The 22,685-nt window shown below is 34.7% G+C and overlaps 1 pseudogene; it reads right to left on the bottom strand.

Moving 5' to 3' along the window:
- Nucleotides 1-17,449: 17,449 nt before the first annotated feature.
- On the bottom strand, nt 17,450-19,711 carry LOC149220468 (cullin-1 pseudogene; annotated as a pseudogene).
- Nucleotides 19,712-22,685: the final 2,974 nt, after the last annotated feature.

Genomic DNA, 22,685 nt, shown 5'->3' on the forward strand with positions numbered 1-22,685 from the left:
TTTCTGAAGTCCAAATTGAGCCCAAGTGTGCTTGTTGGAAAGCCCTGCATGTCTACTTTCCACACCCAAGTCGAATTTCTGAATTTGGTGCCCATTTGCCCCTCCAAAACCTCAATCTCCCAAGACTGCTTCCTGTGTGTGAAATTAGGGGCAGAGAGGTCATTTTTAGGGTGTTTTTGACCTCCTGAGGACTCAAAAATTGCCCAAACTTCTTGGCCATACACCAGCGGTCATGATTTTTCATGAAAAATCCAAAAATATAAAGTTTTTTGCATTTGGAGCCTCCTATCATAAGCGCACACCACATGGCGTGGTGCATAGGGAGAAAAACCATTTTTTTTGTACAAAAATTTGCAAAATATACCAAAAATGCCCCAAATTTATTGAAATTTGGGCTGGATCTCCTTCATTAAGTGTTATGCTGGGCTAAAGAGACCTCAGCCAATATCTGAAGACGATCGAGCTCCCTTTGCCTCTTTTGCTTCCTTATTGCCTTCCTCAATTTGGCCTTCAAATTCCTGATTCAGGCCTTGCACACCTTGTTTCGTGCCATGTAGTGGAAAGCCATGTGTCTCAGCAATGCAGGGTCTTCGTCGGCCTTGTCCGACAGCCTCTCTAAGTGCATGTTAACTCTTTCGAGATTGGCCTCCCGATCCTCATTAATCTCTTGCTCCAATGACGTGAGCTCAATTCTTCTCCTTTGTGCAGCTTGGAGATTCTCGCGGATGTTTTTTAGCTCCATGGTTTCTTGTTGATCTTCATGTTGTTTTTTCCTCTGCTCCAAGTATTTCATGGTCCACTTAGCCCTCTCCAAGTCAAGGGATAAGGCTTCGATCTCTGTTTGTTGCTCGTGGATGATCTCTCTAAGTTTGGCGCTTTGTGGACCCGTATCTGTATCATCATCATGAATGAGAATGAAGTCAGTCTCTCTCTCACCTAAAGGCCTCTCATCCTACATTGGCCTCTTGCCTTTGTCTTGTACCTGTGATGCTGATGGAGGAAGTTGAAGACCAAATTGACTAACCCTAGACCTAATGATTAAAATGGCTGTTATGACCTACAAACTGAAACATGACTGCAAATGAATTTTAAGACTTGATTTTGATGAACAGACCTAAGCCATAAGTGAAAAGCATTAGGGGGATGAATGACAAAATCCCTTCCGACAGATTTATGGCATGCCCCTAACGGAATGCAACTGATCGAGCAAGATGGGACAACTAAAAATGAAATGCAAAAAGAGGTTTGATCTCTGAAAGAGGGATGACCAGACCGACTCTAACAATGTGCATAAGGCAAGGATGAAAGAATTATAACATATCCAAGAAGAATCCACGGTTGGAGAAATGGAAAGGAGCATGCCCAGAATTAATGCTGCTCTCGACGATCATCAAGCAGAATATCAGCCCATCTTGATCCAATGTGAAGGTATGATTGCTAAGCAACCTATCTCTATTTTATTTGATTCTGGTGCTAGCTTAAGTTATGTTGGTCCTAAGCTGGTAGAAATGTGTCAAGTGCAGAGCAGTAAGTTTCCAAAACCATGGCTAGTTCAATTATCCAACGGGACAAAAAGAAGGGTAACTACAAAAACATAATGTTGTCCCTTAACCATTTTAGGACAAACTGTTTATGCTGACCTTAATATACTTCCTTTGGGTTCATACGATATCTTAATCGAGATGGATTGGTTGGAAAAATGTTGGTCCCTAGTTGATTACAAGAAGAATAGTGTCAGTTTTATCATTGAATCTGGTCAAAGGAAGGAACTTCAAGGAAATAAAACCAATATGAAGTTGCATCCTATCACTACTAGTTAGCTCAAAAATGTATTAGGAAGGGCTCTCAAATATATGCTACTTAGGTGGGATTTACAGACACCAAAAATAAAATGAACTCCTTGGAAAAAATTCTTGTCATTTAGGAATTTGTTGATGTATTTCCTGAATCCATTTCAGGCTTACCACCAAAGTGTGATATTGATTTCACCATCGAACTAATTCTGGGTGAAGCCCCTATATCCAGGGCCCCTTATCACATGAGTATACTTGAGTTAACAAAACTTAAAATGCAGCTTTGGGAGCTACTAGACAAAAAGTATATCCGCCTCATTGTGCCCCTTGGGAATCCCCTATACTGTTTGTACAAAAGAAAGATGGGACCCTTAAATTATGCATCAATTATCGTAAATTAAATAAACTGACCATCAGGAATAAATATCCTTTACCATGTATCAATGATCTATTTGATCAGGTGCAAGGAGCTAAAGTATTCTCAAAAATCAACTTAACATCCAGATACCACCAAATAAAGATAAATGAGGAGGACATTTACAAGATTGAATTCCACACTTGTTATTGTCATTATGAGTTCATGGTGTTGCCATTTGTCCTCACAAATGCCCCAGCTACCTTTATGAGTTTGATGCACGGTATTTTCCATCCCTATCTTGATAAATTTGTATTGATTTTCATTGGTGACATTTAGTATACTCTAAGAATTAGGAGGAGCATAACGAACCTCTGAGAATAGTATTGCAAACTCTGTAGCAAAATGAGTTATATGCTAAATTTAGCAAGTGTGACATTTTCAAAGATAAGATTCAATACTTGGGTCATGTTATATTAGCAGATGGAATAGCGGTGGACCCAAAGAAGATGAAAACCATTATGGAATGGACAACTTCTAAGAATATAACTGGTATCATATCATTCCTATATTTGGTCGGGTACTACCATCGGTTCATCGAGGGATTTTCAAAAATCTCCTTCCCAATGACCTCTTTACAAAAAAAGAGACGCACTTTCTAATGGATAGCTGAGTGTCAGCAAAGCTTTGAAAGATTAAAGCACTTGCTTACCCCTACACCTGTATTAAAGGTACCAAATCTAGAAAATACATTCGTGGTTTGCACATATGTGAGTAAAGAAGGTGTTGGTGCAGTGCTCACACAAGAAGAAATGGTTATTGTGTACAAATCAAAGAAATTGAAGGAGTATGAACAACGATATTCTGCTTATGAACTTGAATTAATAGTGGTAGTGCATGCACTTAAAATTTGATGACACTACCTGTTGGGGAAGAAATTTATGCTGTTAACGGATCATAGCAACCTTACAAATTTCTTCAACTAGTCTACCTTAAATGCTCGACATGCCAAATGGACAACATTTTTAAGCGAGTTGGATTTTGAGATGAAACATCTTAAAGGGAAGGAAAACCGAGTGGTTGACGCTTTGAGTAGGAAATTACATTGTATTTATGAGGTCCAAATCAATCAAGTACACTCAAACATCCCTGAAATCATAAATCTAGCGTCTCTCTAAGATCCCAAGTACACTTTTCTTTCGCAACGCACAAAAGAAGATCTATTGAAAAAGGAAAAATTAGGTTTCGAAATAAATTTCGACAACCTTCTTACCTTCAAAGACAGAATTTATGTTCATAACCAAAACTCTGTTAAGCAATTGAAATTGGATGAGTTTCACAGGAAACCATGTGTTGGCCACCCAGGTTACCAAAAACTATTTTTAGCCATTAATAAAGGGTATTTTTGGCCCGGGTTAAGGAAGGATGTTACAGAGTACCTGTCAAAATGTTTGGAGTGTGAGCTGGTGAAGGAAAAACATCAGCATCCAGTGGGTTTGTTGCAACCATTTCCCATCCAGGAATGGAAATGGGAGACCGTATCCCTAGACTTCATCACCTGCTTACCTCGCATGAGGAAGGGGCAAGACTCAATTATGGTGGTAGTAGACAAATTAAGAAAAACTTCTCACTTCATACCTGTGAAATCCACTTACAAAGCTGTGGAAATCACAGACATATTTATGACAGACGTTTTTCAGGGAATACCGAGGGTGGTAATTTTTTACAGGGATGTAAGATTTACATCCACATTGTTGAAAACTCTCATTTTAGGATTTAGTATCGAGATCCAATTTAGTACTACCTACCATCCTCAAATAGACGAAAAACTGAATGGGTAAATCAAGTGCTAAAGGACATGCTACACATGTTTGTGATGCAACAACGCCATAAGTGGGAAGATTATCTCCACCTAGCGGAATTTGTGTATAATAATGGACATCATGAATCACTCGGCAAGAGCCCCTTTGAGTTGTTGTATGGAAGAAGGTGTAGGGTACCCATAGATTGGAATAATCTTGTTAATAAGCTAGCATTGGGTCCCGACATGCTAGAAGAAATGGAGGAGACTGTTAAGAAGGTTCGAAAAAATCTAAGGGCTACCCAGGATAGACAAAAAATGTATGAAGATGAAAAGAGGATACACGGAGAATTTTTGTGAGGAGATCACATATATTTAAGAGTAAAGCCCCAGAAAAGTTCCTTACAATGGAGGGGTTATGGTAAGTTAGCGGCCCGATATTATGGACCTTTCCATGTCTTAGGACGGATTGGGTCGATAGCCTATAAGCTTGCATTACGAAGCCACAGTAGGTTCCATAATGTTTTCCATGTTTCCTTGCTAACTGAGTATGTGTACAACCCTAAGCATATCATTAACTAGGAAAGTATTCAGGTAATCAGCTAAGTAGAATATATGAGTTTTGGATAGAATATTTTGAAGAGGTTGTGACTGTGAATGGTTTATGGAACTCGAAGGAGAGTTTCTAGCAGAACCTCTTCGTATTCTCAATGAGAGAGAAAGCACCTTGTGGAAGCGAGCCATCATTGAGGTTAAAGTGGAGTGGAAGCACTTTGGTTCGGATGAGGCCACCTCGGAAGAGGAGGAATTTATGAAGAAAGATTATCTGATGTTATTTTCTGAAAGCAGAAAGAACATCAGGGATGGTGTTCCTCATATTGTCGGGGGGGGGGGGGAGATGTAACACCCAAATATGCATAAAAATTATTGTGGTTACTAAGTTTGATATTTACCATTTATTGCTTTAATTTTCTTACCCTATGATGTCAAATAATAAATGAATGAGGTGGGAGACAAAGAAACACATATTTGGTTACCTAAATTATTAGTAATTAGGAGTTCACATACTTTAACAAAAAAGAAACATTTACAAAAGACAATTACCCATCTGCCTTGAAGGGAGATTTAGATGGGGAAAAGGAATCAAGGAGATATCCTAGAGGTGGGTGGAATAAACGAGTGGGACAATACTCAAAGACAATGTGTAAAAAGTATAGGACTTGAGGTGGGACAATGAGTCACGAGCCCAAGGTAGTTGGCTCTAGCTAGAATTATTTGTCGTTGGTAACTTAGAAGAAAGTGCTAGTGGGAGGGTTTGGACTTAACTTCCAGGCTCCCCGCTGGGAGGAGAGATTTTCGAGAAAGGATTGTAGATTACACTTTTGTTAATATTGAATAAATAAATAACACAAAAAATTTCATAATTAGTTAATGCTCGACTGTGGAAAATTACTTAAGTGATAAAAGAAACTAATGAGAGAAATTCCTTGAAAATGCATCAGGATAGAGAATAGAATTTACTAGATTCATAATAAAAATAGTAGACAATATGTTATGGAAATACATGAAAGATAGCAAGTAATGCTAGTAAAGTATGGAGAAATAACTACATATAAAAGATAAACATTCATGAGCTCTTAAAGAGGTAAGAGTCATTTTTTATAATGACTAGAAACAATTTGTATGAAATACTACAAGATTACTGTAGAATTGATATGTGTATTATGTTACAAAGTTACAGTAGAAATAGTCTATGTAAAATGCTACAAAGTTACAATAGAAATAGTCTATGTAAAATGCTACAAAGTTCCACTAGAAATAGTCTAGGTAAAATGCTACAAAGATACAGTAGAAATAATCTGTGTAAAATGCTACATGATTAACTTAGAGTAATATACCATAAAATCAATACAGAACTAATCTAGGCTATTAAATGTAAAAAAATTTAAAATGAACCATTCTAGAAATGCCAAATGCACAAGTAGAATAGCTAAGATAAACTCGCTAAACTAATACTACCTTGAGCAAGGAAGGAGAGGTAATGTAGGTCCACCATTAAATCAGAGATAAAATAACTACACTTTCATTCCATTAATGAGATGAATTGAGTTTATGTGTTACAATCATTCAACCATTATTGAAGTGTGATCTTAAATAAAATGTTCAATCACTTGGATGGTTATCTTCTTGCAACTATAAACTATTTGTAATTGACTACATTCTCGTTATTCTCCTTTTCCATCATTCATAATTATTAGTAACTCTGCATTCAAACGTGTTGGAATTGTAGTGTTCAGGTTGATGTCAACACGACGTAGTACTATCTATATTGTCATTGATGTCAACCTGATGCAAGTAGCCATCATGATTTGTGTCGATTTATCATTGGTTTGATTCCCAAATCTTGTTCTAATGTAGAGGTGTTGATCCAAGAAGAGGTCGTTGAGGTGTTTAGGTTTTTGAACATATGATTAAGGATGCCAGCGAAAGAATAGATTCAAGTTTGAGGATTTCACTCTATGGGATGCTAATGGTAAGGGTGTGGCTATGACTATAGGACTATGTGTGCACCTCAAATGTTTTTATTAGTTTTTTTAGTGATTGAGAGAGTGTGTTTTCTACAAGAGTGAAGAGTTAGAGAGCATTTAAGAGCTTATTCTTGGAGCATATTTCAGAGGATGGTGGAGCTACAAAATATATGCATGGCTAATCTATTTTTGTTGCATATCATGTCTCCTAGTTGGTGCTAATATGGAGAGAAGAGACATCAATGTAGGAATTGTAGTTTTATATCAGAGTTTATAGTAGTGATGCACTTATGTTGCAAGGGTTTTATTTGACAGTTCATTTTTCTAGCTTCATATTGAGTTCTCAATTGATGCTTAAGTTTTTGTATTGTAAATAGTATTTCCATTATGTATGGTTTAGAGGTTTGATTTGGTTGAGGATATTTAGGTTTAGATTGTGTAGCACATGCATGCACATTGGTGATTGTTTGATGAGTTTGATTTAAGTGCATAGATTGTACTCAGTTGATGGGATAATGTATTGTTTGAGGTTGTGTTACATTGATTGTGTTGGAGAGCTTGCATTTAGTGTTGGACGTATGAGTAGGTGGATTGATTGTGATTCAGTGTGTTGAACGGCTTTTATATGAAAATTGTGGATGATATTGTAGGTGTTTGATTCAATTTCTGATGAGTTTAATGTATGATGGGCCATAGTGTTTGATTGTATTAGAATGTTGGGGCTTGCACATCGGCAGTGACTAGAGAATGAGATGCAGAAGAAATTTTACATAAAATAAAAGACAACCACAAACACTACAATATCTAAAGTTAAACAATTGAATGATGTATGATTTCAATAACCATTTTCATATGAAAAGAAGGAAAAACTAACATGTGTGACAATAACAACAATAAAATAGAATAGTTTGAGATTGATCACAATGAACACTATTTGTAATTGCCTAGATGATTATTATTCAGATTTGCTATCATCCATTCAAAAAATTTATTCCATCATTCAAGTTATTAAAAGCCTTGATCAAAGTTAAAATTAAAAAAAAATCAAATGAACCATTCTAGAAATGGCAAATGGACAAGTAGATTAGCCAAGATAAACTCGCTAAACTACTACAACCTTGAGCATGGAAGCATAGGTAATCTCGGTCAACCATTAAGTCAGAGATAAAATAACAACACTTTCATTCCATTAATGAGACGAATTGAGTTTATATAAATATGTTTCACTTGAGTAATAAATTAAAGAAAAGTGCTACATAACAGAATAGCTTCATAGCCTGAATTTGTCGCCACATCAAAAACCCCCAAAAAAGGCCTTCGAGTGTATAACTTAGCAATAAAATATGCATAAGAGGGAATTGTTCAGGAAAATTTGCAGTTGACCAAGTTTTGATCATTCACAACCTTGCATGTGTTGTGCACGGTGTTTCACCATCCCTTTATAGGGCTAATTAATTAAAAACAAAAACTAAACAAGTCTCGATGTAAAGCTTGGCTCGGTACTCAGTTTCTTTCGCCGAGTAGTAAATCATTTGATAACTAAATTTTCATACACGAGAGGTATGATGTTCCAACCTAGAAATAACCATGGAAGTTGTAAGATCCTAAACCCTTAAGGGACAATGTCGAAGCCTTAACTAACTCGGAAGATATTGGAAAATACATGCACAGAACCGCAAACAACCATGGAGTGAGTATGAGATTAACCCTGCGAAATATGTAAGATGCACGATGTCAAGAAGAGGGCTATTCTTTACTTGAAATTGGAGTGTTTTCGCATCAAGAAGCCTACCTGCAACATAATAAATCTCATTATTAAACAAATTTGGAACAAAGAGTATGTAAACAACCAGAAGAAAACTTTGCAGTCTATGGGCTTACCTTCCAAAAATGATTGTTAGAGAAGATAATTTTCCACAGTAATGGCAGATCATCGTGCCACCCTCGACAGTGGAGGCAATCAATCAAACTTGACACCAGGGGAGGTCCAAAGCAAAAGACAAGCTCACACAATGAAAATAATCGAAATAACGTAATGTGAGGCTCTTGGGCTTACCTTCCTTCATAGGATTGACCATAACGTCCATGGAAAACCATAGAAGGATCGTGTACCAGCCTAAAACCCTCACCACAACATTTCTTTGTAGAGCAACAAGATACGAAGGGTTGACGACAACAATGACTCTACCATCTTCCACGCACAAAAAATTGGTTAGGGGGTTAAACCGTAAACCCTCCCCACCATTGGATCTCTTAGCAAAGATCAAGAGAGATGAAACAAGACAGGTGTAGCAAGGGATCTTCATGAGCTAGCGGACACATGCAACAATCTCAGTTATCAACATGTTGCATATTCCAGGATACAAGGGCCAGTTATCAATGGTCTCGTGAGGGACGACTACCCCACCAGAGGCCATGTGCACATTAAATATTAAGCACAATATATACATTGTTAACTACGTAAGGTAATGACACACATGAAAAATATATGAGTGTTGTCTGGTGCTTATGGACTTAATTAAATTTCGCCTTAGTAACTTTTGTAATCTTACGACACGATCCACTTCTCAATGCCGGTCAAATTTATGGATTAAATTATTATTATTATTATTTATGTATATTTGGAAGTTTACGATTTTTAGTTGCTAAAAATGGTATTAGAGCCGAGGTTCGTACACTAAGACTCTTTGGGACATATATATATATATATATATATATATATATATATATATATATATATATATATATATATATATATATATATATATATATATATATATGTATATACATATATATATATACACACACACACACACACACATATATATATATATATATATATATATATATTCGAAATGGATATGATTTCTTTAAATTCATCAAGTAAATATATGTGTGAGCACAGAGAATGCATCAATACAAAAATGGTCACAATGCAGAGGAGCTGAGGACCACCCGATCTGCTAGAAACAATGTATGTGAATGCTAATCTTGATATTTGGATATAGATGGGTGAGGAGTCTCATCAATCTTATGCGGTTTTACTTGAAACTGTTCACTCGCTGCATGCTGAGATGACAAATTTAAGAACAGACAATGAATGACTACATCTAGAATAGGATAAAACTCTCATAAGGTTGTCCAATCGATAGAACCAATGACATCTAGACCCTAGTGGTGAAGACACAGAGAAGACACCAATAGCCCAGCATGGAGAGGAAAATGTTGAGTGAGCTGAAAAACATGGGGAAGGTGAAGAAGGATGCTCACACAATGTTTCCAATCAACATAAAACAAAAAGGTAGAAATCTGAATTACAAGGAGAATTTAAGGATACCCTTTGCTGGGAAGAAATCAAAACAGTGAGGAAAATTGACGAAGAAGAGGTTACATGAAATGAATTCCAAAAGCATTTCAAAGATATGTATCTAACTGAACATTATTATGATGAAAAGGAAAAATAATTTCACGAGTTAAGATTCCGAACCTTAACCATGGATGAATATGTGACATGATTCACCTCCTTGTTGTGCTTTGTGCCTTATATGCAAGAGGAAAAGGCCAAAATTCAACGCTTCATTAGTAGCCTATCTAATTTTATGAAGGACAAACTTGAGTTTAACTACCCCAAAAAAATGGATAATGCAGTGCGGAAATCCCGCATCTTCTACCAGAAAATCGAGAAGAAAAATGTACGACCTAAAGGAAGGTTGAAGAGGAAGAGAAAAAGCTTTATCCCAAGCAAAAACCCAAAATTTTCTTATGACATAAATATAGAGAAAAATCCTCTAAGCAAATTCCCAGCAAGGAATCAACCCAAAGCTCCATATTCTGAAAAAAGATACTGAGAAGGAGTTATTAAGTCTCTTAACGACGATTAGTCAAAATTGCCGCTACAATGATGGGGATGCGGAGAACCGCACTATTAAAAAAATTGTCTACACAAGGCATGGACGAAACAACTATCAAATATGCAAGAGGCATCCACGGTTGGAGAAGTGGCAAGGAGCATGCCCAAAATTAATGCTTGTCCCATTGATCATCAATGAGAATATCATCTCACCATGATCGAATGTGAAGGTATAATTGCTAAAAAAAAACCTGTCTTTGTTTTATTTGATCTTGGTGCTAGTTTAAGCTATGTTGGTCCTAAGGTGGTAGAAAAGTGTCAACTGTAGAGAAGTGAGTTTCCAAAATCATGGCCAGTTCAATTAGCCACTGTGACCAAAAGAAGGGTAATTGCAAAAATAGAACGTTGCCCCATAACCATTTTAGGACAACCGATAGATTGGAATAATCCACTTAATAAGCTATCATTGGGTCCTCACATGCTATAGGAAATGGAGGAGACTGGAAATAAGGTTCGACAAAATCTAAGCGCTTCCCATGATAGGCAGAAAATGTATGCACATATAAAGAGGATACACAAAGAATTTCATCAAGGAGATCACGTATATCTAAGAGTAAAGCCGCGGAAAAGTTCCTTACAATTTAGGGGTTGTGCTAAGTTAGCACTGTGGTACTATGGAACTTTCCAAGTCATGGAATGGATTGGGTCAGTAGCCTATAAGCTTGCATTACTAAGCTACATTCGGGTCCACAATGTTTTCCATGTGTCCTTGCTAAAAAAGTATGTGTACAATCCTCAACATATAGTTAAGTGAGTAAATATTCAGGTAATTGGTTAAGTAGAATATTGAATTGTTTATGTGTAATTCGAATGAGAAGGAGAGTTTCTAGCGAAACCTCTCTTTATTCTCAATCGAAGAGAAACCACTTTGTGGAAGCGAACCATCACACAAGTTAAAGTGGAGTGGAAGCACTCTCGCCTCTATGAGGCTACCTAGGAAGAGGAGGAACTTATGCAGAAAGCTTATCCCACATTATTTTCTGAAAGTAGAAAGAACATGAGGGATGGTGTTCCTCATATGGGAGGGGGAGATGTAACACCCAAATATGCACAAAAATTAATGTGGTTACTAAGTTTGATCTTTACCATTTATTACTTTAATTTTCTTACCCTATGATGTTAAATAATAAATGAATGATGTGGAAGACCAAGAAACGTATATTTGTTTACCTAAATTATTAGTATTTAGGAGTTCACATACTTTAACAAAAATAGAAATTGTTTGCATTAATTAAAATAAAGAGTTACAAAAGATAGTTACCCATCTGCCGTGAAGGGAGATTTAGACGGGGAAAAAGAATCAAGGAGATATCCTAGAGATGGGTGGAATAAACTAGTGGGAGAATACTCAAAGAAAATCTGTAGTGTGGCTGGAATTATCTTCCCTAGTGGGAGGAGAGACTTTCGAGAAAGGATTGTAGATTACACTTTTGTTAATAATGAATAAAAAACTAACACAAAAACTTTCATTATTGGTTAATGGTAGACTGTGGAAAATTACTTAAATGATAGAACAAACTAATGAGAAAAATTCCTTGAAAATGCATCAAAATATAGAATAGAATTTACGAGATTCATAATAAAAATAGTAGAGAGTATGTTATGGCAATACATGAAAGATAGCAAGTAATGTTAGTAAAGTATGGAGAAATAACTGCATATAAAAGATAAACATTCATGAGCTCTTAAAGAGGTAAGAGTCATTTTTTATAATGAGTGGAAACAATCTGTATGAAATACTACAAGATTACTCTAGAATTAATATGTGTATTATGTTACAAAGTTACAGTAGAATTATTCTATGTAAAATGCTACAAAGTTAGAGTAGAAATAGTCTATCTAAAATGCTACAAAGTTACACTAGAGATAGTCTAGGTAAAATGCTACAAAGCTACATTAGAAGTAATATGTGTAAAATGCTAAGATAAACTAGCTAAACTACTACTACCTTGAGGAAGGAAGCAGAGGTAATGTCGGTCCACCATTAAATCATAGATAAAATAACTACACTTTCATTCCATTAATGAGATGAATTGAGCTTATGTGTTACAGTAATTCAATCATTATTGAACTATGATCTTAAATAAAATGTTCAATCAGTTAGATGGTTAGCTTCTTGCAACTATAAACTACTTGTAATTGACTACATTCTCATTGTTCTCATTTCCCATCATTCATAATTATTAGTCACTCTGCATTCAAACCTGTTGGAATTGTAGTGTTCAGGTTGATGTCAACAGGATGTAGTACTATCTATATTATCATTGATGTCAACCTGATGCAGGGAGCCATCATGATTTGTGTCTATTTATCATTGGTTTGATGCCCAAATCTTGTTCTAATGTAGAGGTGTTGATCCATGCAGTGGTGTTTGGACAACTAGGCCTCCATGTCCTTGACTTGATGAAGAGGTGTTGATCCACGGAGAGGTTGTTGAGGTGTTTAGGTTTTTGAACATATGACTAAGGATGCCAGCAAAAGAAGATATTCAAGTTTGAGGATTTCACTCTATCGGATGCTAATGGTAAGGGTGTGGCTATGACTATAGGCCTATGTGTGCACCTCAAATGTTTTTATTAGTTTTTTCACTGATTGAGAGAGTTTGTTTTCTACAAGAGTGAAGAGTTAGAGAGCATATGAGAGCTTATTCTTGGAGCATATTTCAGAGGATGGTGGAGCTACAAAATATATACATGGCTAATCATGAAACAATGAGGAAAATTGACGAAGAGGAGGTTACATGGAACGAATTCCAAAATCATTTCAAAGATAAGTATCTAACTGAATGTTATTATGATGAAAAAGAAAAATAATTTGACGAGTTAAGATTCGAAACCTTAACCATGGATGAATATGTGACATGATTCACCTCCTTGTTGCACTATGTGCCTTATATGCAAGAGGAAAAGGTCAAAATTCAGTGCTTCATTAGTAGCATATCTAATTTTATGAAGGACAAACTTGAGTTTGACTACCCCAAAAAGATGGATGATGCACTGCGGAAAACCCGCATCTTCTACCAGAAAATCGAGAAGAAAAATGTAGGAGCTAAAGGAGGGTCGAACAGGAAGAGAAAAAGCGTGATCCCAAGCAAAAACCCAAAATTTTCTAATAACATAAATATAGAGCAAAAACCTCTAAGCAAATTCCGAGCAAGGAATCAGCCCAAAGCTGCATATTCTGAAAACACACAGTGAGAAGGAGTTATTAAGTCTCTTAATGATGAGTATTCAAAATTGCCGTTGTAATGATGGGGATGCGGAGAACCACACTATTACAAAAATTGTCTACACAAGGCATGGACAAAACAACTATCAACTATGCAAGAAGCATCCATGGTTGCAGAAGTGGCAAGGGGCATGCCCAAAATTAATGATGGTCTCATTGATCATGAATGAGAATATCATCTCACCATGATCAAATGTGAAGGTATAATTTCTAAAAAAACCTGTCTCTGTTTTATTTGATCCCGGTGCTAGCTTAAGCTATGTTGGTCCTAAGGTGGTAGAAAAGTGTCAACTGTAAAGAAGTGAGTTTCCAAAACCATGGCTAGTTCAATTAGCCACCATGAACAAAAGAAGGGTAATTGCAAAAATAGAATGTTTCCCCATAACCATTTTAGGACAACCCATAGATTGGAATAATCTAGTTAATAAGCTATCATTGGGTCCTCACATGCTATAAGAAATGGAGGAGACTGCAAATAAGGTGCAAATAAGGTTCGACAAAATCTAAGGGCTGCCCACCAAAGGCAGAAAAAGTATGCACATATAAAGAGGATATACAAAGAATTTCATCAATGAGATCACGTATATCTAAGAGTAAAGCCCTAGAAAAGTTTCTTACAATTTAGGGGTTGCGCTAAGTTAGCACCCCGGTACTATGGACCTTTCCAAGTATTGGAATGGATTGGGTCAATAGCCTATAAACTTGCGTTACCAAGCCACATTCAAGTCCACAATGTTTTCCATGTGTGCTTGCTAAAAAAGTATGTGTACAATCCTCAACATATAGTCTGGTAATTGGTTAAGTAGAATATTGAATTGTTTATGTGCCATTCGAATGAGAAGGAGAACGTCTAGCAAAACTTCTCTTTATTCTCAATCCAAGAGAAACCACTTTGTGGAAGTGAGCCATCACACAAGTTAAAGTGGAGTGGAAGCACTTTGGGCTCGATGAGGCTACCTAGGAAGATGATGAATTTATGAAGAAAGCTTATCTCACTTTATTTTTTGAAAGTAGAAAGAACATGAGGGATGGTGTTCCTCATATGGGAGGGGGAGACTTAACACCCAAAGATGCACAAAAATTACTGTGGTTACTAAGTTTGATCTTTACCATTTATTAATTTAATTTTCTTACCTATGATGTTAAATAATAAATGAATGATGTGGAAGACCAAGAAACATATATTTGTTTACCTAAATTATTAGTAATTAGGAGTTCACATACTTTAACAAAAATAGAAATTGTTTGCATTAATTAAAATAAAGAGTTACAAAAGACAGTTACCCATTTGTCATGAAGGGAGATTTAGATGGGGAAAAGAATCAAGGAGACATCCTAGAGATGGGTGGAATAAACCATTGGGAGAATACTCAAAGACAATCTGTAGTGTGGCTAGAATTATCTTAAGGAGTGGTAGGAGAGACTTTCGAGAAAGGATTGTAGATTATACTTTTTTTAATATTGAATAAATAACTAACACAAAAAGCTTTCATTATTGGTTAATGTTGGACTGTGGAAAATTACTTAAGTGATAGAACAAACTAATGAGAGAAATTCCTTGAAAATGGATCAAAATAGAGAATAGAATTTACCAGATTCATAATAAAAATAGTAGACAGCATGTTATGGCAATACATGAAAGATAGCAATTAATATTAGTAAAGTATGGAGAAATAGCTGCATATAAAAGATAAACATTCACGAGCTCTTAAAGAGGTAAGGGTCATTTTTTATAATGAGTGGAAACAATCTGTATGAAATACTACAAGATTACTGTAGAATTAATATGTGTATTATGTTACAAAGTTACAGTAGAAATATTCTATGTAAAATGCTACAAAGTTACACTAGAAATAGTCTAGGTAAAATGCTACAAAGCTACACTATAAATAATATGTATAAAATGCTAAGATAAACTAGCTAAACTACTACTACCTTGAGCAATGAAGAAGAGGTAATGTAGGTCCACCATTAAATCATAGATAAAATAACTACACTTTCATTCCATTAATGAGATGAATTGAGTTTAGTAATTCAATCATTATTGAACTATGATCTTAAATAAAGTGTTCAATCACTTAGATGGTTAGCTTCTTTTAACTATAAACTACTTGTAATTGACTATCATATGACTAAGGATGCTAGCAAAAGAAGAGATTCAAGTTTGAGGATTTCACTCTGTATGCTAATGGTAAGGGTGTGGCTATGACTAAGGGTGTGGCTATGACTATAGGACCAGTGTGCACCTCAAATGTTTTTATTATTTTTTTCAGTGATTGAGAGAGTGTGCTTTCTACAAGAGTGAAGAGATAGAGAGCATTTAAGAGCTTATTATTGGAGCATATTTCAGAGGATGGTGGAGCTACAAAATATATACATGGCTAATATATTTTTGTTGCATATCATGTCTCCTAGTTGGCGCTAATATGGAGAGAAGAGACATCAATGTAGGAATTGCAGTTTTATATCAGAGTTTATAGTAATGATGCACTTATGTTGCAAGGGTTTTATTGGAGAGTTCATTTTTCTAGCTTCAGTATATTGAGTTCTCAATTTCTGCTTAAGTTTTTGTATGGTAAATAGTATTTCCATTATGTGTGGTTTACAGGTTTGATTTGGTTGAGGATATTTAGGTTGAGATTGTGTAGCACATGCATGCACATTGGTGATTGTTTGATGAGTTTGATTCAAGTGTGTAGATTGTACTTAGTTGATGGGATAATGTATTGTTTGAGGTTGTGTTATAGAGATTGTGTTGGAGAGCTTGCATTTAGTGTTGGACGTATGAGTAGGTGGATTGGTTGTGATTCAGTGTGTTGAAGGGCTTTTATATGCAAATTGTGGATGATATTGTTTCTGATGAGTTTAATGTATGATGGGCCATAGTGTTTGATTGTATTACAATGTTGGGGCTTGCACTGACTAGAGAATGAGATGTAGAAGAAATTTTACATAAAATAAAAGACAACCACAAACACTACAATATCTGAAGTTAAACAATTGAATGATGTATGATTTCAATAACAATTTTCATATGAAAAGAAGGAAAAACTAACATATGTGACAATAACAACAATAAAATAGAATAGTTTGAGATTGATCAAAATGAACACTATTTGTAATTGCCTAGATGATTATTATTCAGATTTGCTATCATCCATTCAAAAAATTTATTTCTTCATTCAAGTTATTAAAAGCCTTGATCAAATTTAAAATTAAAATGACCATTATCCATCTTTAACATATTTAAAATGATCAAAATAATTACATATTCAACAAATTTTGTATGAGTGCAGGCAATTGGAACCAGTCTAGATCCATCTTAACTATGGATCTATCAAGCATGTATTATAACAGGAATTATGAAATGTGACAATGTCTCTACTTCTAATGCTAGGATATCCTACTACAATATAATTGGGAGATAAACAAATAGGATTCCACAAGAGTTCCCCATGATATTTTGAATCACAAATTAAAATCAAGCCTTGATTTTAAAATTCCATGACCACATTTTCTCTTATGATACTAACAATATATAATCATGGGAACTAGGAAACTGGATAGGAGAAATTATTTACACATAAAATATGAGGAAATAAAATAAAACAAAACTAAACAAAATAATAAACCTTTGTTGCAGAAAAATCATCCAATAATATTATAACCTCATAATCCAATACAATTACTATATGGAATCACAGTTACTCCATATAGCATTCTCATAAACATTAATAATATACCTACATAAAACTGTTTAGAAACCTTGAAAGAACACTAAATGATAGAAAAAAGAAACTATATCCAACCTTTTCCCTTCTACTTGCATAGGCTTCATGGTACATATATCAGCAAATCTACCTCTTCTTCATCTCGTTCCAAGAACTCCCTCCCAATCAAATCTTCAATCCGCGTTTCAAATTCCGTGAAATCTAACTTGAATAGCCCTTCAAGTTCCTGAGCACATTCACTCACAAGTCTTTGGTATTGTAAAACCTTTTTTGCCTTCATAATCCGTACTATGGATGCATCAATAAGAAAACGTCTGTCTTGTTGAATATCCTGGGATGATTTTTTCTTCTGTGGCATTGGCAGTTTTATCTTCCCTGTTCTATCTGTAAAATTAAAATTGATTTTAAAATTATCTGATGTAGTTAAGGTGGTTGCATCTGGAATCTTCTGAAGAATTTTGTACTTGTCACAGGCTAGTGAATATAGAAGTCCATCAATTTCTTCCTCCTCCAAATTCAACTTCCTTTTGATGTCAAAATAACTCAACCTTTCAGATGCATTGAACAACAATAATATGGCTGTTTGGCAAGTTGTTGCTATCATTTTTATTGATCTTCTCTGAAACTTACCAATTATATTACAGGATCCCAAGGAATATATCCATTTAAGTTTCCGCTGTTGGGCTTCTATAGAATAGTACTCTTTAAATACTTCAACACATTTAACCATCTCTGGAGGTAAATTAATCTGGGGACACTTGTATGTTGGCCAAAATCTTGGTGTCAACACTGTAACAGTAAACTCTATTCCAAGATGGAGATTTCTATTCTTGTCTAGATAGTTTTCGAAATTACTCTGTCTCTCTTGGGATCTTGTCGAATCCGTAAGCATGCCAGCAACCTTTGACATTAATTGATGGCCATATTTCTGTTTTAGCTTTGACAATATGCTCTGCTCATGACCAACATTTACACTTTTGCGGAACAAAATTCTACGAGTTAGTTTTCCCTGGTAGAATTCAGCAAACAGAGTTTTATCCCAAATATACTCCAGAAATTCCACCACATTTTCAATTATATCATCCCCGCTCAACTTTTCGTGACTGCTATCCTCTTCAAGTACAGTATCACATAGTGTAGCCAGCCATTCTGCACTAGTACTTCCTCCAAATTCCTTATTACAGAACACCCCAAATACTTGTTTCAAAACCCCAGAAAAAATAGTGTCCTCGACAACAGATTTAGTATACTGGTCACGTAGTTCTATAACCTTCCTCACAAATGCAGCCACTTCCTGCAACAATAAACGTTTATCCTTTTTCCCTGCCGTCTGCTTTACAATATCTTCAGCCTGTTGAACCGGTGGTGTTACTTCACTAAAAAGATGTTGTCTAAAAATATTTGCAATTGAGTCCCAACCATTAGGTACACTATCAAATAGCCTCCCCATCATCAAAATATCTGTATATCTATGTTCCCTGAGCAACGCAAGGCATCCTGAATTTTCATCCTCAAGAAAATGTGTCATGTAATGGGAAAACAGTACATGTTTTACTTTGTCTAATACCTTTTGCTCGCTGCTCCTATGCAAATATCTGGCAACTATTTCCTTCTCGCGTATGAGAGATTCATTCACCCTTGACATATAGTCGGTATAGGAATTTTCTAAAATCCATGAAGCAGCCTTCTGAGAATAGAAAGCTCCAGTTTGTTCCAACATAGCCACTTCAAAATCATTTGTATACAAATCCATTTCAATTTCAAGGTCAAGAAAAATGGCCACAACATCCTTCAAAAGAGTATCATTTCTTGGCTCTCCTTCACGCTCTTCGTCAATGAGAACAATCACCGCATTCTTCACATTCATTCGCATTTCCAGAAAAACCAGGTCTCGGAAGTACATGATTCCAACTTTTCTGACTGAAATAACGGAGGGATACCTTTGGGTGAACACGCGATCCAAATATTCGAAGAAAATGTCCATCCAATGTAGCATCGCCTTGTAAATTTTCCAGCGTTTCACAACTTCTCTCAACAACAACTCCTCATCATCATTCTGTTCCCTCAAAGCCGGTGAAACCATTGAGGTGATGTACTCTTTCATGGAATCCCCGTATCTATCATAGAGTTGTTCTTTGTCAAGGCGAGTTTTGCACAGATTGTAGACGATACTGTAAATAACCGCTCTCTCTTCCGCTGTCACATTAAAGTTGAGATCTCCCTCCAACCGGGTTCTTAGCTGTAGGATAGCTTTATAAATAAAAGCCCAACCTTCTTCCAGATCAACCCTATTGTCTTTCACGGCCCTTTTGGCAATAGCGCATCCTTCCTCCACGTTCAAGATACTTCCACTGCTCCTCGTCATTTTGAAACCAAAGCCGCCAACTGTTTACTTAGTGATCTGAAGGTTTCACAACACTGCGCGCTGAACCCCAAACAGGCTGATATGATACGATATAAAAGGCTGATCCCAACCTTCTTGTATTTATATTGTGTAAGGCTAGGGCTGATACGATATAAAAGGCTGATCCCAACCTTCTTGTATTTATATTGTGTAAGGCTAGGTTCTGGGGCCGCGCATATGAATGAAGTGTTCGTTAATTGATATGAGGCTCATGAGCATCGTTGAGCCCGAGGAGTCCCTCGGTGACCATTTTTGGGAGTTGTCCTGCCACTAAAGTTCATTTATTTAATCTCACATTAACGTAATGAAAAAGTAACGGAGCCGGAGTGTGGTGGGCATGGTTCGCTATGAGAACTTTAGGGAGCTTTCGGATTTCATTATAATTTTTTAATTCCTTGGATTCCCCCGATGGGTTATTTTTGTCAAAAATAATAAAATTCAAAATTTTATTTCAATTAAAAATCATAAATCATAATTTTTATAACAATATCATATTAACGTAAACAGAAATTTTGGGGTTCACATTTTACAAACATCGTTTTACAGAATTTTTTAATCTAATAAAACGGGTTTAATTTTATTATTAATGTGGTTATATTTCAACTATTTGTTTGAAAATTTTCATAATATCTACCTAAAAAAATTAATTTAATAAAATGGATTGACTTTTTTTTATTATTGTTGTTATATTTCAACCCTTTGTTTGAAAATTTCCATATTATTTTAAGAATGAAGGTTATGTAAGGTAATGCCTTATGTAATGGTGAGTGTCATAATGTAAATAAAAATTGATACTTATCTAATATAATATTATGTTGATTTGGTCAAATAAAAATAAAAATAAAAACCTAATATTATGTTGATTTGGTCAAATAAAAATTACTAGGGCTTGGTAATGTAAATAAAAATTGTTCTTTACCTAATGTAATATTATGTTGATTTGGTCAAATAAAAATATAAATTACTAGAGCCCAATATTAATTGTTTCCTTTTTTAATGTAATATAATATTATGTTGATTTGGTCAAATAAAACTAAAAATTACTATTTTAATTTGCTAATTATGATATTATTCATAGATTATATTGTATTCATGTTTGTTTGTTTGGTAAGATAGAATATAAATAGAATTCCAATAATTCAAATTTCACTCTAAAAAAATATTAAAGTCAAACATTTTTAATAAACAGTTTGCCTAATAAAATTCGTGGGAAGACTTTTCTCTCCCATCACATTGGTGTGGACCCAGTTTCAACATGAGCATCTCTCCCACCACATTTTATCAAAATTATTGATTTTTTATGATAACAATTTACATTTAAATTCTCTTTTGACTTAGTTACTCGAGAATCCACAATAAAAACCATTTTCTGTCAACGTTTCAAATCCCAACCACGATCCATCATCACGACTTCTTGAATGCTTAGAGCTTAATTGAGAGAATTAAATTTTCATTTTCTACTCAGAATTTTGAAAAAAAAAATACCAAAATGAAACATGTGTAATAATAAATTTAGCTAATAAAATGAGCACTAACCAAACTAAGATGATGATTGAAGTTTTAATTAAAAAACACTAAAACTAAACATTTGTAATAATAAATTTGGCTCATTCGCACGAGTTTGGTAATGCCTTATATAATGTTGAGTGCAGTAATGTAATTATTGAATTTGTATGACTTTGGTGCAATGTTTTAGATGCTAATACAATTTACATTTAAATTTTCATTGATTATTGTGACCTATAATATGAATAATATTAAAATGAAATATTTTTAATCATAAATTTGGCCAATAAAATGGGTGGTAATTTTTTTATAACCACCTAAAGTAATTATTGGAGTAATGATAATGGTGTTGGTCTAGTTTAAAAATGAGCATCCTTAACACAAGTTGTTGTTAAAATTGTTAAATTTGTATGGCTTTGTTGTGGTGGTTTAGATGGGAAAATAATTTATATTGAAAATTTCATTAATTATTATTAGATAGAATTTAAACAATGAGCCACTGCTGTGGCGGTAGTCCCTGCCGGGGTCTGCAGGGAACTTAAAGGAGGTGCCAACCTTGCAAAAACCATATTTAACTTTGCCTTTGGATGACCAAATGTGATTAATGAAGAGTTTGGTGGGTGCGGCAATCACATTCCATCCAACATAAAACTCAGTTTTGTGCTTTGTGATACGAATATTATATTTCTAGTGTAATATAATTTACTCTCTAAATATTTGTTAAGAATAAAACTTCTAATTTAAAAACAAAAAAATGAACTTCCGTAAACTATTACATTAATTTATTAAGATATTTAAATTAAAACATTATTTTATATAATGAATATGCTTATAAAATGTTTAAATTAAAATTTAGCAAACTGTCTATCCAGAAGTTATGAAATTGACCAATTAGTAACTACCTGCCACTTTTTGGTGAGGTGGAGGTAGTTACTAACCACAAAAGAGTGGTAGATTGGAAATTGATAAAAATCTTGTGTTTGATTTCTTTTGGCTCATTGTGAGAGAAAATGTTAAAGAGAAGCAATATCCTTGAGGGGATAATGGTTGGATGCAATATCAATGTTGAGAGGAGCCAAGTACTCAACTACTAGTTTTCCCAAACTATTGATTTTGAAGTCAGTGTCCTTACCTATTGTTCTTTTTTCTTTGGAAAAAGTAAATAATTATGTTTTTCATTAGCAAATTCTATGTAGAAGAAAGAAAATAATTTAGTTACATTTTACTTACTCATTTTCCATAGTAAAAGAAAAGGAAAAGAGTTAGTTATAATTTTATTAGAGAATTTTGCACTGTAAAGAAAAAAGGGCTAATTCTTTTGTTTTATTTTATAAATTTTATATAGTAGAAAACTTATGGTTATATTTTTATTCATAAATATTGTGTCGAGGACTATTAAAGGAAGAAAACTAGAAATTATGCTAAAGAA

The sequence above is a fragment of the Pinus tabuliformis genome, chromosome Q (genome assembly GCF_031772625.1).
Source record: "Pinus tabuliformis cultivar Carrire ecotype Pingquan chromosome Q, CPIR1, whole genome shotgun sequence".
NCBI classification, from domain to species: domain Eukaryota; kingdom Viridiplantae; phylum Streptophyta; class Pinopsida; order Pinales; family Pinaceae; genus Pinus; species Pinus tabuliformis.